Source organism: Triturus cristatus, chromosome 7 (assembly GCF_964204655.1).
Source record: "Triturus cristatus chromosome 7, aTriCri1.1, whole genome shotgun sequence".
Classification (NCBI taxonomy): Eukaryota; Metazoa; Chordata; class Amphibia; order Caudata; family Salamandridae; genus Triturus; species Triturus cristatus.
Window position 1 is genome coordinate 1621116267 of NC_140590.1, and position 14762 is coordinate 1621131028.

At 47.4% G+C, this 14762-nt stretch overlaps 1 protein-coding gene across 1 annotated transcript in view; it reads left to right on the forward strand.

Annotated features, from left to right (window-relative positions):
* RAD21L1 (RAD21 cohesin complex component like 1) overlaps nt 1-14762 on the forward strand; it is a 1288752-nt gene that overhangs the window by 209809 nt on the left and 1064181 nt on the right. The gene's annotated exons all lie outside the window — the stretch shown is intronic.

Below are 14762 nucleotides of genomic sequence, written 5' to 3' on the forward strand. Positions count from 1 at the left end.
TTCTTTGAAACGCTGCTTTGTTTCTAATGGGTCTGGTCCAAGAGTGACCAAGATCTGCGTGTCATCGGCATATGACACGACATCAAAACCGTAAGATCTGATCACCTTGGCCAACTGCGTCATGTAAAGATTAAAGAGACTCAGGCTCAGGATGGAGCTCTGTGGCACTCCCATCTTGACCGGTCTGTTACATGACAGTGTTGCCCACCTGTACCGTTGTAACTCGGTCTGTTGGGTAACTCTTAAGCCATTTTAAGGTGTTCCCCCTGACACCAATCTCCCAAAGCCGATGTTTTAAAATGCTATGGGAGATGGTGTCAAAGGTGGCGGATAGGTCAAGCAGGACAAGGATTGTTGACTGTCGTCTGTCCAAAGCACGCCTAATGTTGTCTGTTACCTCTACCAGTGCTGTCTCGGTACTGTGGGCCACCCTGAAACCTGACTGTGAGGGATCCAGTAGTCCATGGCTCTCGACATGACTAACGAGCTGTTGATTTACTAGTGATTCCAGCATCTTCCCAAAATAGGGAAGCAGCGAAATAGGACGATAGTTCAGGAAGAGTTTTGGATCGGCTGTGGATTTTTTTAGGATGGGCTTGACCCTGGCAGCTCTCCATAGTTTCGGGAACTCCGCCTCCGATAGTGTTTTGTTAAATAAGTTGGTTAGACTTTCCAACAGTACCGGTGCGATGGTTGAGAGAAATTTTGGTGGCACAGGATCAGTGGGAGAACCTGATTTAATTTCCTGCATGACGGTTGCCACTGCCTCGATGTTACATTTGGCAAATTCATCCAAGATATTAGGGAGGTCTGGAGATGTACTAGACGCATTTTCTGAATGGACGTTATATATTTGGGAAGGAAAGGAGTGATGGATTGCGATAATTTTCTCTTCGAAGAATTTGTAGAGAGAGTCAATCCATTCTTGAGAATTAGGGATTAATGACTGAGTGGGAGGTGTTGTGAATTCTTTTAAGATTTGGTAGAGTTCCTTACAGGAGTTCTCTGCCTCGTCTATCCGGTTTAGGAGGAACAGTGTTTTTGCTTGTTGGATGTCCACCATGTAGCAGTGGTGGATATTTTTATATGTTTTGCGGTCGGTCAGATCTTTACTTTTTCTCCATTTCCGCTCTGCTGTCCTGCACGAGAGTTTCACTGTCTTTAGTTGGTCCGTAAACCAGGTAGCGGCCCTAGATTTAACTTTGACGTTGGTGAGAGGGGCGATTTTGTCTAGTGCAACCGTAATACCTTATCAAAAACAGTTGCCGCAAGGTTCATGTTTTCCTCCTGGCATGGGTGGAAAAGGCTAAAATATTTTGAAAAAAGAGATGGAGTAACTTTGCACCATGACCTTCGCCATATTCGTTCATTTCTAGGGTCATCTTTGATCATATGGACCGGGATAACACATTTTAATAGATGATGATCTGACCATAACAGTGAGGAGGGAGATTCTACTGCGATATCTGGAGAATTAGTTAAAAGGAGATCAAGTGTATGACCTGCGCTGTGGGTCGGACCTGTTACCAATTGGGCAAGTCCTAATGTATTCATGTTTGTGATCAACTGGTCTGGGTTCGACAGTATCTCAGCATGATAGTTGAAGTCTCATATTAGGAAAAAAAAGTCAGAGGCCAATACTTGCGGCGCGATAAGAGGTCCATTAGAGACCAGTCTGAACGCCAGATATATCAAAGTAGTCGGGTAACCTTTCACATTATATGACAAGTTTCCTTTAACGCATTAGATGCACCATAGAGTGTAACCTCCCTGGAAACTAGAGAATGGCCTAAAGTATTCTCGCAGTCTGTTCCGCTTAGAAAATCCTCAATCGCACCATTCCTACAATGATAAGTGAGAGGTAGGATCTATGCCTCGTGTGCAAACCTTTCTCCTCGCACTTCATATCTGCCTACCTGATGATTCTGCAAGCTGTCTTTTAAGCGAAAGGTTGAAATTGGCAAAGAAATAAATCAGCGTATTATCCAGTCTGCATGTACCTCTGCAACAGTAAATGGTAATTTTTTTAACTTTTTGTGGCTTTCTTAGTCATAATGGTCTGTTCTTTTGTTAAGTTTTATGGTAAAAACAAACTAGTGACAATCGGGTGATTCCATGGAACAAGACCAATGCGTAGTGTCTGTAGATTCCAACTTAGTAGCATAATAGACCTAAGTTGCAAAGAAGACATGTCACTAAGTATGATGTCAATAGCATACGTTATAATGTTACCTAGAGAAAATATCCTAGTGGATATGTGGTCCGATCATTGTCACCTACTGCTAGAGACTACACTAAATTTGCTCTGTCAATCTCATGAAGTCTTTCAGCAGGTTCCTGCTGTGAAACTTTAACCCTTCATTGTATATTGTGTTCCGACAGCGCTTTTGACATCAAATTTACTGGAGGGTAACTGTTCCTGTAGAAGGATGCTAACCTAATAGGCAGCAAAAGGTATAAATGAAACAGGAGGTTGGTAGTGATTCATCTAAAATAGATGACTATTAGGTTGGACGGAAGAGTATGTGTATATCGGGGAAATTCCTCAAATTTGAAGAGTTGCCTTCACACACCCGTTAAGCTGTCATGCTTCATCATAGGTGTTTTTGCTCCTCGTGGGGTTGGCGCTGCAGTCCCCCATGGGCCCCGCGAGAGGACTCTTTAACAGAGATCTTTTAAGAGGAACGCTGTAGTGGTGAGTGCGGGTGTGTGGGGTAAGTGTGCATGTGAATTAAAAATATCGTAACTGTACCCCTAACAGTGTTTATTTTTGGATCCGTTCGGTACGATTAAAAGTAGGAAAAAACTCAGGCTCCCTTCCTCCAGTGAGGAGAGTCAGTTCAATTTTCAAAGAATGAGTAGTGACAAAGGTCATGGGGTCGACATGTTTCACGCCCTAATGGTCCCTGCTGGATCCTTGGAGTTTCATCAGGACCGAAAAAAAGTGAACAGTGCAGAATTAAAATACAAATCAAGCAGGGGTCAAAGGGAATAATACACCCTGTTATATAAACCTGAGTCAGGTGAGTGGTCGTCGTTGTCTGGCCACAGTCTTTCAGAACCACTCCCAACGTATTAATCCAACCTAGAGGTAGATAAAATTACATGTGGTGGTGAGTGAGAACACTAAACATGACGTGGGATCTGAATTCAAAGTAAACTTTTCTAATGGGTACTCCATTTGAGCACCTCATTAGTTGTTCCTTAAGGATATTAACTTTGAAGACTTTGCTTTTAGTGGCCATCAACTCGGCCAGAAGGGTGAGTGAGCTGCATGTCCTTCGCTTCCATCCTCCCTTTACCGTTTTGTTTTTACCCTGACAAATGATGTTCTCCAGCATTAAATCAATACAAAGGGATTTTACTTTGCTAACCCATCACCATCATTATATGGTCCAAAAGTCAGCCAATGAGATGCCAGCCCTGAAATCACAATCCCCTGCAGAGCCACCATACCTCAGATTTTTAACCGCACTTCGTGTGAGAAGGAGTATCCCTGACCTCTGCTCAGTTTTTCTCTCTGTGGTGAACTTTTGACCTTGCTATTCATCTCAATATTTCCCGGGAAAAGAGGTATTGTTGTTTTATTCATTTGGGAAGATGTCTGAAGGCTCTAAGAAGAGGTTATTCAGACCATGCAGATCTTGTGGGAAGGCTAGACTGTTCTCTGAGGACCCCCACAAAGATTGTTTATATTGCTTATATCCAAAGCATGTTCCTAAGGATTGTAAGCATTGCAGGTCTTTATCTGCCAGAACTCTCAAAGACAGAGAGGCATGTTTGCTTCTGTGGCTACAGAAGAAGAAATCCAGATCAGGGTCTGGTTCTGAGGCTGAAGAGGCTCACTCTACTCCAAAGAGGAAACTAGAGCCTACAGTTCCAAAAACGGACTCTAAAAAACAAACCTTCAGTAAAACTAAGGACAAGGTGCCAAAAATTATGCCTCCTGAAGGTGTTTCTAAAAAGTCTTCTTCATCAGTGCTTCACACTCCTCATCCGAAATCTGTGGAGAAAAAGGCCCCGTCAACGGACCCGTCGACGAAAGTGACGGTGTCGGCAACGGTTATTCCGTCGACGGAAGGAACTTCGCCTCTGACGACGACAGCCTCTTCGGCTGCCCGACGACAGCATCGTCGACGACCGTTCTGTCGACTACCTCGTCGACGAAGCTATTCAAGTCTCTGTACAAAGTTCGTTGTTGACCATTTCACTAAAAAGATTTCCACGGAAAGACAAAGGTCCTCAGTCATACCTGATTCAGGAAGATTTTCATCAGAATTGGCATCCTGGAGCAAAGTCTCACCCCTTCCACCATCCCATCTGTTCGAAATGCAGGAATCCGAGGAGGAAGGTTCTTTTGAACCTGCGTCTAGTCCCTCTCAGCTCAAGGTGAAATGCTAAGACACAGAAGAGGTGGACTATCAGGATAAAACTGAATATTTACAAGAGGATTTCTCTTTTAAAGATCGTCCTCCATCAAGATCAGAGGTACGAATCTTTTCAGGACACTTATGAGTACGAGGAAGAGGAGGATAATCCTCCAATGCCCAGAGAAGATACTATTTCAGTGCCAATTTCATTGGTCACAGATCTGAGGCACATGATTAAGGACTATTAACGTTTTCTGGAAGCAAATGCTCCTTTACCTAACACCCCAAGTAAGACACAGAGCGCACCCTCCGATGAGAAGGCAGCGCCACCGCAAGCCTCACAGAAGACGCGTCCCCCAACAGTGATAGCCATCAGGGACAACTATATAGAGAGCGATGTGGAAGACCAACCGGAAGGAGAGTTGACTCAGTAGGAAAAGCCTGTGGGTGACAAATGGGATCAGTATATCTGTTAGAAATGGGATTTCTGGCTAGCTGAGACTTGCACCAAACGAGGCAGAAACCACCACTCTAGTCAGGATAAGGGAGTTGCACATCTAAAGTAACCCCTGCTCACCCCCTTGGTAGCTTGGCACGAGCAGCCAGGCTTATCTTAGAGGCAGTGTGTAAAGCATTTGCACATAACCAACAGTAATACAGCGTACACACTACAAAAGGACACCACACCAGTTTAGATAAATATCCAATATTTTTATATAATTAAAATACGACCAAAAACGATAACTCCACAATACTATAATTAAAAGTTCACAGTTCAAAAACTACGTTGATTAAAAAGAGTTCCTTGGGTGGATAGGCCCGTCCGGGCTTCCACGGCATCGTAAGCACACAAATCCGGAAACAGTTCTGGCTGACCGCGGGGTCGTGACCAACTACGGTGTCGGGAAGACCCGCAAACAGTACCTTTCAGAGATGCAGGGAGATGGGGCCCTTGAAGTCACTCGTGTTGCAGGTCGAGCTCCTCTCTGATGGGATCAGGAGCGCTGGCGCCAACAGGCATCGGGTGCTGCGGTGGGAAGTGAAGCGGTGCGGCGTGCGGTGCGAGCAGCGGCTTGGTGGCGGCATCAGATGGCGTCATCGGTGAGACCAGGGTTGCGGTGCGAGATGGAGGCGGTACTCGTCACGGTGCTAGCAGGTCACGGTGCAAGCAGCGGCGTTGTCGTTGCTGGAGCGCTGCCGTCGGCTGACGAACAGGAGTCAATGACACTGGCGTCGGTGGGTCAAGGCTGCGGTGTGGGATGAGGGCGGTGCGTTGTGTAACTTACGAGCGGTGCCCCGAACCACAGTGCCAGCAGCGGTGCCGATTTCGGCGGGAGGAGGTGGCGTCAGGAAGGCCACGGTGTCGTCATGTAGCGAGGCGGTGCAGAGTGCGGGCCCACAGATTGCGGTGCGAGCAGCGGCTCGGTGACTACGTTAGCAGGTGTCCTCGGTGAGACCAGGGTCGTGGTGCGGCGTGGCGGCGGTGCCAAAGCTTTGGCGTGAAGCAAGGCGGTGCGGAGTGCGGTGCCCACAGGTCGCGGTGCGAGCAGCGGCTCGGTGATGGCATCGGCAGGCGTCCTCGGTGAGATCAGGGTCGTGGTGCGGCATTGCAGCGGTGCCCTCTGTGGTGCCTTCAGGGCATGGGTTCGGCAGGGTCGTCGTAGACGTCGTCGAGTAGTGTTCTTCGGGTTGCAGCACAAAACAGACAGTCCTCAGTACTGTGGGTCAATGAACCTGAAGTCTTTGCTGTTCCTGAGACTTCGTGAACAGGGGGCAAGCTCTACCTCAAGCCCTTGGACAGCCTCACCAATTCGGTTGCAGAAAGTCCAGTCCAGGCCTTTCACTGCCCACGACAGAAGCAGCCATGACAAGTCAGCCCAGCAAAGCACGCAGCAAAGTGGTCGTACCTCTTAGCAGTTTCTCCTGTGCAGTCTTCTTGATCCAGGTGTGTTCTCAAACTCAGGGGTCTGGGACCCAGCATTTGTACACAAAATTCCTTTGATCTGCCAGGCAGAGGGTGTCGGTGTCCGGCCAGAACCAGTTGGGCCTTCTCTGGTGTGAATTCCTGGCAGGAGGTGGAGACTGCTTTGTCACAGGCAGACAAGGCCCTTTGAGGTGCAAGGAAATTCCTCCCCCTTCCCCCGTCGCAGCCCAGGTCTAATCAACCCTTTCCTGACCTATCTAGACCATCTGGAGCCCCTCCGGCCCCCAAGCCTTCTGTTCTCCAAAACCCAGACAGGCAATCCACATTCCAGCAGAGGCCTACAGGACGACCGATCAAAATAATACCCACTTTCTAAAAGTGGCCTCTATGAACTCAGAATAAAAAGGGCACCTGCGCTAAAGGCTGCGTGTTTAGATGCTGAGTTCAGGCATACCAAACTTCATTCACTTATACCTTTTTCGGGCTACGTACGTGTGTGGCAAATCTCTGCTGCAGGCCCACGAGTAGCGGTTGACTCACAAGCCCTGGCACCCGCAGTGCCCTTTACATTGGGACTGACAAGTAAGTCACACATCCAATCAGAACACAATTTACCAAAGGAGCACCAGCGCTTTACCACCGATCAGCAGTGCGAAAAGTGCGCAGAAACGTTATACCAGGAGAGCAGAAAGCAAAAACTTGGGGGAAACACGCCAAAAGATGCCAAGTCTAACACTATTGCTCCGTCATCTCCTTCACCTTCACCAGCAAGTTCTCAGCTGGAAGATATTGGAGGATTCCATGAGTTAATGGAGCGAGACTCCAAAAGGTTTGATCTTCCGGTGAAACAGGCAGACTGTTTCTTATAAGATTTCAAAGATTCAGCTAGAAAGTCAATTTGGACCATCCCTTTAGTGAGCTATATATGGGAGGAAGGCCTAAAAATTATGAGAAATCCAGCTTCTGTTTCGGCATCTGTCCTGAGAATGAAGAAGAAATATACAGCCCCAGAATCGTCCCCGGCATGTCTGATAGGTCATCCCAGACCGGAATCAGTGGTGATGCAAGCAGCTCAGAGATGCTCTAGAAACCCGGCTGCTACATGTTCTGCTCCACCAGACAAGGAAGGAAGAAAACTAGATGGCACAGGTAAAATATTTGCGGTTATGGCAGCCGCGTCCATCAAAGCATCAAATGCTTTAGCCATAGTAAGCCGGCATGACAGACAAATGTGTTCTGATTTAGCGCCTTTGCTATCTCACCTTCCTGTGGATAAGAAGGAAGAGGCGATGCAAATTCTTCGAGACTGGGCTAGGGCAGCCTCTGAAATTATCAGTGGCTTTTAGGCAGATGGCAGAGGCTGACACTCTTCGCAGACCGGGCTGGCTCAAATCCACCTCTTTCCGTCCGGAAATTCAAGCAAAAATCATTGATATGCCATTCGATGGTGAAAATCTTTTTGGTAAACACATGGATGATGCTCATCAGCGAATTAAGACCGATACAGACACAACACGTGCTTTAGGGATCCTTCAAGAACAAAGGTTTCAGTCCTTTCGTGGTGGAGGAGCAAGAGGCCATTACCAACAAAGGCAGTCGTTTCAATCCTATAGGTACCAGTCCTACCATCAACAAGGGTATTGGCAATATCCTAATCAACAACAGTTTCTATCGACCAATGCCCCTTACCATCAACAGGGAAATAGAAGGGACGTGGCCAGGCGGCGCAGCGTAATGGCCGCTTGATCTGCGAGCTCTGCCCAGAGTTGTCTCCCCCGCGTCTAGCCGTTACAGCTATATGGTAACAAAGCACATTTCCATAAGCCAGAGGGGGCACAGACCAGAAGCCAGCCACTCCCGTGTCGAACGGAGGCCGGGATCAAAAGTTGCAATCCCTGTCACAGAGAGGCCTTTGCTTCCGTCGGAGCCGAGACCTCGAGTGCTGAAGATGCCGCATTGGAAGTGAGGAGGGGCGGCCGTGCCTGGATGCCAGACCAGGGCCTCATCGGGCGTGCCCATTAAAGACTCCCCACTGCGCGACGCCTCCCGACAGATCCTTCCCGCATACCGGAGTGTATGCAGATCGCGGGGAGATCTGCCCTTGGGAACGAAGCGCCGAACGGACCTCGGGGTGCCTGGAAACAGTGGAGGAGGCTCATTGTCAGCCTTTAACTTCTTCAGGGAGCAGGAGATCTTCCTGGTGCCGACGTGGGACGGGGAGTAGTGCCCTGGATTGTGACATCACCGGCCTATCTGGGCGACGCTGATGGAGAGAGCCAGGAGCTTACGCTTAAAGATGTCATGGAGGCCCTCGCAGGAATCAGAACCTCCTTGGAACATAAAATGGACACCCTTTCGATTGAAGTAAATCTTATGCGGGCAGATCTTACTAAGGCCACTGAGAAGATCAAGCAGGTCGAAATCACCACGGCGAGTCTTGTGGATGATGTAACACACCTTCAAGGGAATGTGCGTGACCTACATGCTTTTCGTAAGCCCACAGAGAAGAAGCTGGATGTCTATGAAGGTCACCTTAGAAGAAACAACATACGAATTCTGGGAGTACCTGAAAAAGCAGAGGGACAGGCTCCGGACCTCTTTGTGGAAGACCTCATCCTGACACACCTTCAGCCAAAGGGAATTCTTTGTGGTGGAAAGAGCACACAGGGTGCCCGGAGGGCGGCCGAGACCGGGGGCCCCTCCACGTCCCATGCTCGCTAAGGTGTTCAACTTTAGGGACAGAGATGTAATCCTACAAAATGACCTCCCCTCTCCGCTATGACAATGCTGAAATTACCTTTTTTCCGAACTTCACACAAAAGGTTCAAAGGCAGAGAAGGTCTTTTGTAGCTATGAAGAAGCGAATCCGAGATCAAGGATTCAAATACTTCCTGACGAAATTAAGAGTAGAGGCAGGGGGTTGGACTTGGTTCTATGAACAACCAGAGGCGGCATCTGAGTGGCTCGGCAGCCAGAGGTATCATGATCCCGGACAGCACGATCGCGGAGATCACTCGGGAGTTCGGCATGCTGACTGACATGGGCTTCGGACACAGATTGTCGTGCCTTCGCAAGGACTGGGACACTATTGGTATCATGCATACTTATGATATTAGTGGGTTGATCTCTGGGATGGGGGCTCTACCCGGCTAATTGATCACCGTATAGGTAGGAAGTGATTTCTTTGGATTCTATACAACTGTATTTGGGAGGGGGAGGGCAATGAGGGTGGGTATCGCACCCCAACTTCTTCTTCTTTTAGTTCAACAGTTGGGCGACAGGTGCTCTGCAAGTTTAAAATGGGCAGTTCAGCGTCCAACGTGCAGGGAAGCAGGGTGGGGGTAGTTGGGTAACGGGGTTGCATGGGGTTGGGGGTTGTGGTTTGTTTAATAAGTGGTTTTATTTATTGACAATGCAGGCTGACTTGGCTATTACAGATACAAAACTTGTTATATGCTATAATGTGCACAGTGGGACAAAGATGTTAAACTATTAAGTTGGAATGTTAATGGGCTTAGAGACCAGATAAAGCACAGTGTGGTTCTCTAACACATTAAACGACTCGCTCCTGATGTAGTAATGCTCCAAGAAACACACCTGGTTGGCAACTCATGCAAAGCGATGCACAGATACGGATACTCTATGGTAGCCCATGCTGGCTTCATCTCCAGTTCATGCGAGGTTGGGATCATGATCAAGAAAACATTCCCTCTCACGATAACCTCTACTTGGGGGGGGGGGGTCTTTAACTCTGTAGTCTCTAGCACCCTGGATCGCCCCCCCCCTTGAGTGCATGGACTGTCCTCCAACTGGTTGTCAAGTTTCCTCGATGTCATGGGCCTGGTTGTTGGCTGGAGGGCGTATAACCCAGTTAAAATACATCATACATTCGATTTTGGCGCTCCTGCTAGTCTCTCCTGCATCGACTACATTATAGTCCCTGGACCGCAAATTGCCCATGTCCATGAAATACGACACTTAGCTAGGGGAATTTCTGATCACTCCCCGTTTTGGTTGCATTTCGTCCTCAGTCACACACAGGTAAATTGCCCCCATAAATCCATGGTATCTCCGAGACCCTAAAATCCACAAGGAACTTATCAAGTCTATTGACTACTTTTTCCAGTAAAATGAGGGCACAATGGACTCTCCTCAAATTTTGTGGGAGGCCTTTAAGACAGTAATCCAAGGCCAAGCCCGGTCACTTGTCTCAGGGGCGAAAAAAGACGCACGCAAAGATATTTCAGACGCCAAAGCGGAGATTTATCGACTAGAGCGAGACATGGAAAATGACACCACACCCGAGGCGATCCACACACTCCGTCTTAAACAAGATGACTCTAGGGCGTTGTTAACTGAAAAGGCCAAGACTATGGGAGGGATAAGCAGGGTAGACTCTATAATCTGGGTGACAAGGCTGGAAAGCTGATAGCATGGCTTGATAGAAAAGAGTGGGCGAGTAGGCTGGTCCCTGAGCTTTGTGACACTGATGGGTCCCGTATGACAGATCCACAAGACATTGTTAATCATTTTGCTGACTACTTTAACACGGTTTACACCTCAGTAGCCACATACAATGAAAATGATTCTACTGCCCTCCTAAGAGATATCTCTCTCCCGGCTGCTGACCGTCAATACCTTGACAGTGGATGAAATATCTTTGGCAATATGCTCATTGCACTCAGGCAAGGCATTAGGCCTCAACGGTATCCCTAGCAAAATCTACAAACTAAGGCCAGACAGGTTGGCTCCTTATCTTAAGGCTATGTTCGATGAGAGCCGAGAGCGGGAACTGCTACCGATAGATCAGAGAATAGCTTCCATAATTACCATCCACAAAGAAGGTAAATCCAAAACGGAGTGTAGTTCATATCACCCTATTTCGCTCCTTAATGCGGAGCCTAAAATTTTAGCCAAAATATTGGCTAATTGGTTAGTTAAAACTATAGGTGACCTAATACACCCAGACCAATCCGGCTTCATGCCGCACTGAAATACAGCACTGAATTTACGCAGAGTCCTTGGTGTCATAGGCAGAGCGTCCACTATTCTAGAACAGGTTGCAATTGTCTCCTTGGATGCCACCATGTCGTTCGATACCGTGGAGTGGCCTTATCTCTCTGCGACGCTTGTTAATTTCGTGTTTGGACCAGATTTTATCTAATGGGTACGTGTCCTGTATAAGGAACCCATGGCGCAGGGCGTAGTCAATAACAAAAAATCTGCTACCTTTCAGCTTAGTCGGGGTACCTGTCAGGGGTGCCCCCTCTCCCCCTTATTATTCGCTTTGGCCCTGGAGCCTCTAGCGGCTTGGACCCGGGAAGATTCTGTGATACGCGGATTGCGGTGGTCCCCAGACTGGGAAGACTGTATCTCCCTTTATGCAGATGATATTCCGTTGTACTTGACCTCCCCTAGAAGAACCCTGATCAGTGCTTGATATTTTAGCAATTTTTGGCAGGTACTCTGGATTCAGTATAAATTGGCAAAAGTCCCTCCTCTATGTTCTTAGGGGCGATCCGCCCCCGATACCGCGTGCGTGCCCACTACAAATCGCAGAGGAGGGTTTTAAATACCTGGGAATCTACGTTTCCCTTGACCGTTCGCTCCGCTATACACGCAATCTTGTCCCTCTGTTGCAGAGACTTAAGCGAGACATATTGCACTGGAAGTCGCTTCCGCTCTCACTATTGGTTAAAGCTGCTCTTTTTAAAATGTTGTTACCCCGGTTTTTCTATGTATTACAAAACTCCCTTGACCCAGTCCCTAACTCCTATTTTAAAGAAATCGAGGGCCTACAGCGAGATCTCTTATGGGTGGGAAAACTGCGCTACAAAAACTAACCCTCAATTGGTACGATGGTGGAATTAGCCTGCCAGACATTAGAAAGTATTATTGGGCATCATCACACCTTGCACAATCATGGCTTCTATTGCAGACCGGATGACCCGGGCTATAACATGGACAGATGGCTCCTCCCTGGGGAAACAATAACCGAGTATTCTATTCCAAGCCGGGTAGATATCCTCTTACTGGCCCTACTAAGCATTCAACTGATGTTTGGCACGCGGCTGATAGATCGTTGGGGTGAGGGAAGAAACTAACTTTGTCAACTCCATTGTGGGACTCCTAGACACTGGGTGACCTCTGGAAATCGAAGGGATTTGATAGGTGGGACCTTATCGGAATCTCACGGATTCAAGACCTCTGGGTTAAGGGGGAGGTTAAGTCGTTCGCTACACTTCAGAGCCAATATGATCTAGCAGACTCTGAGCGCTTTCGCTATACACTAGTGTGACACGCACTACAATCACTCCGGCCAATGGGACTCTGCCCTCCGGACGCTTCTCCCCTGGAGGATAGGATACTAGATGGACATTTACCAGAGAACACCATATCCTTTATATATAAAAAAAAACGTATTAATAATATGGACAGCCCCCTCCAAGTACTGCGGTGACGGTATTGAAATGGGCGATGAAGAATGGCAGGAAGAGGTATCCTACCCTAGGTTAGTTGCTATCCTGGTGCGCTTGCATCTCATACAGCTAAAAATCCTTCATAGTCTATTTGACGGCACCCCAGCTGTTGCATATGGGAGTCGCTGGAGGGGCAAACTGCAGAAGGGGCTGCAATCAGTTAGGCACATTCATTCACATCATTTGGGACTGCACTCGTATCCTATCATATTGGGGGAAAATACATGAGGTGCTTAGTGAGGTCCTGGGAATTTCACTCCGCCCAGAGGCGCGTCGTTGCCTCCTTAACATCTGGGAGCCTACCGATTTAAATAGCTATCAAACACAGTGGGCTACCCTGGGTCTAACAATAGCCAAACGGACCATTGCACAGCTCTGGGATAGCCGTAAATGCACCAACAATTTCAGACTGGAAAAAAGACCTCGATTGGTGCATGTTCAGAGAAAAATCTGTCTGTCGCTCACGGCTGCCCCCGTAAATGGTCCAAAGTTTGGGTCCATTGGAACACCTATAGAGGGTATAGCTGTAGCCCGCCCTGTGGAATTGATTGTGATGTTGCTTCTGCCCCATGACTTCCACTATATAGATGTATTTGATGATGATCACGGTTTGTTCTCTCTGTCAGCATACTTGCCTAATCCTTCCTTCTGTATGTAAATGTCAATGAATGTTAATTAAAAAAAAAAGTATTAAAAAAAAAAAACAGGGGAATAGAAGAAAGACACCAGCGATAGGAAAATCACAGGACAGTGGTAGACGACCTTGACATTCTCAGGGCGCCAACCACCTCGTCAGAAAACAAACATCAGAATCACTACCTCTCTGTTTTACCAAAAATGGCTGTCAATAACCTCAGACAAATGGGTGTTAGACATTATGGTCACACCCTAGAGTTAATTCAAAAACCTCCAGCCCAACCTCCCATTCCCAAGAAACATCAACAACTACAGTTGCTATAGAAAGAGATTTTGAATCTCCTTATAAAAGGGGCAGGAGAGGAGGTTCCTCAAAATCATTTTTGGGCACAGTTTTATATAGCGCGAACTTGACCCGAATCCAATCGGGTATCGGAGCGCTTTACATAGCACCAGTTACGTTACATGAGGACACACATTCATTTTTTTTTTTTGTTAGGCACGGGGAGATTAAGTGATTTGCCCAGAATCCCAGGATGTTCAGCGTCATTTCCGACACTCAAACCCAGTTCCCAAGGTCTGAGGGCGAGCGCCCTAGCCGTTAGGCCAACTCCTCTCCCCAGTTTAAACAATGGTTTAAACAAGTATATCAGAAAGCAACTCTTCAGAATGTTATCACTGCAAGAGATTCTTCCAATGCTGAACAGATGAGATTATATGACCTCTTTAGATTTATTAGATGCTTACTTCCATGTTCCACTGCACGTCAAACACCAACGATATCTGAGATTTGAGGTGGTGCGGTGCCAGTACCAATTCAAAGTGTTGCCCTTTGGTGTCCGTTCCGCACCAAGAGTTTTCACGAACTGTATGGCGCCAGTGGCAGCGTATTTGAGACAACAAGGACACCAGGACTACCCTTATCTAGACGACTAGCTGATAAAAGGTCTGACGTATCATTGCACTCAGAACTCATTAAAAGCTTGTCGCAGACTGTGACCCTAGGTCTAAAAATAAATCCTCTCTGATACCGTCGCAGACTCTACAGTTTTTAGGGGCAGTGTTGAACACAAGAGAATCAAAGGTGTATCCGTCAGAAGATCGCATTCAGAACATTTTAAAGCTGAATTCTCTGATTCAAAAAAGTCTGTTTCGGTGAGGATGTGCCTGGAATGCTCTCATCCTGCATTCCGTTAATTCCAAACTGTCGGCTCCACATGAGGCCACTTCAGGAACTTCTCGACCTACAATGGGTTCAGACACCAGGACCTTTCGAAGATCTAGTCCTCGTCAATCCACTCATAAAGAAAGCTCTGTCATGGTGGGGAATAAGCAAAAATCTTTCTGCAGGCC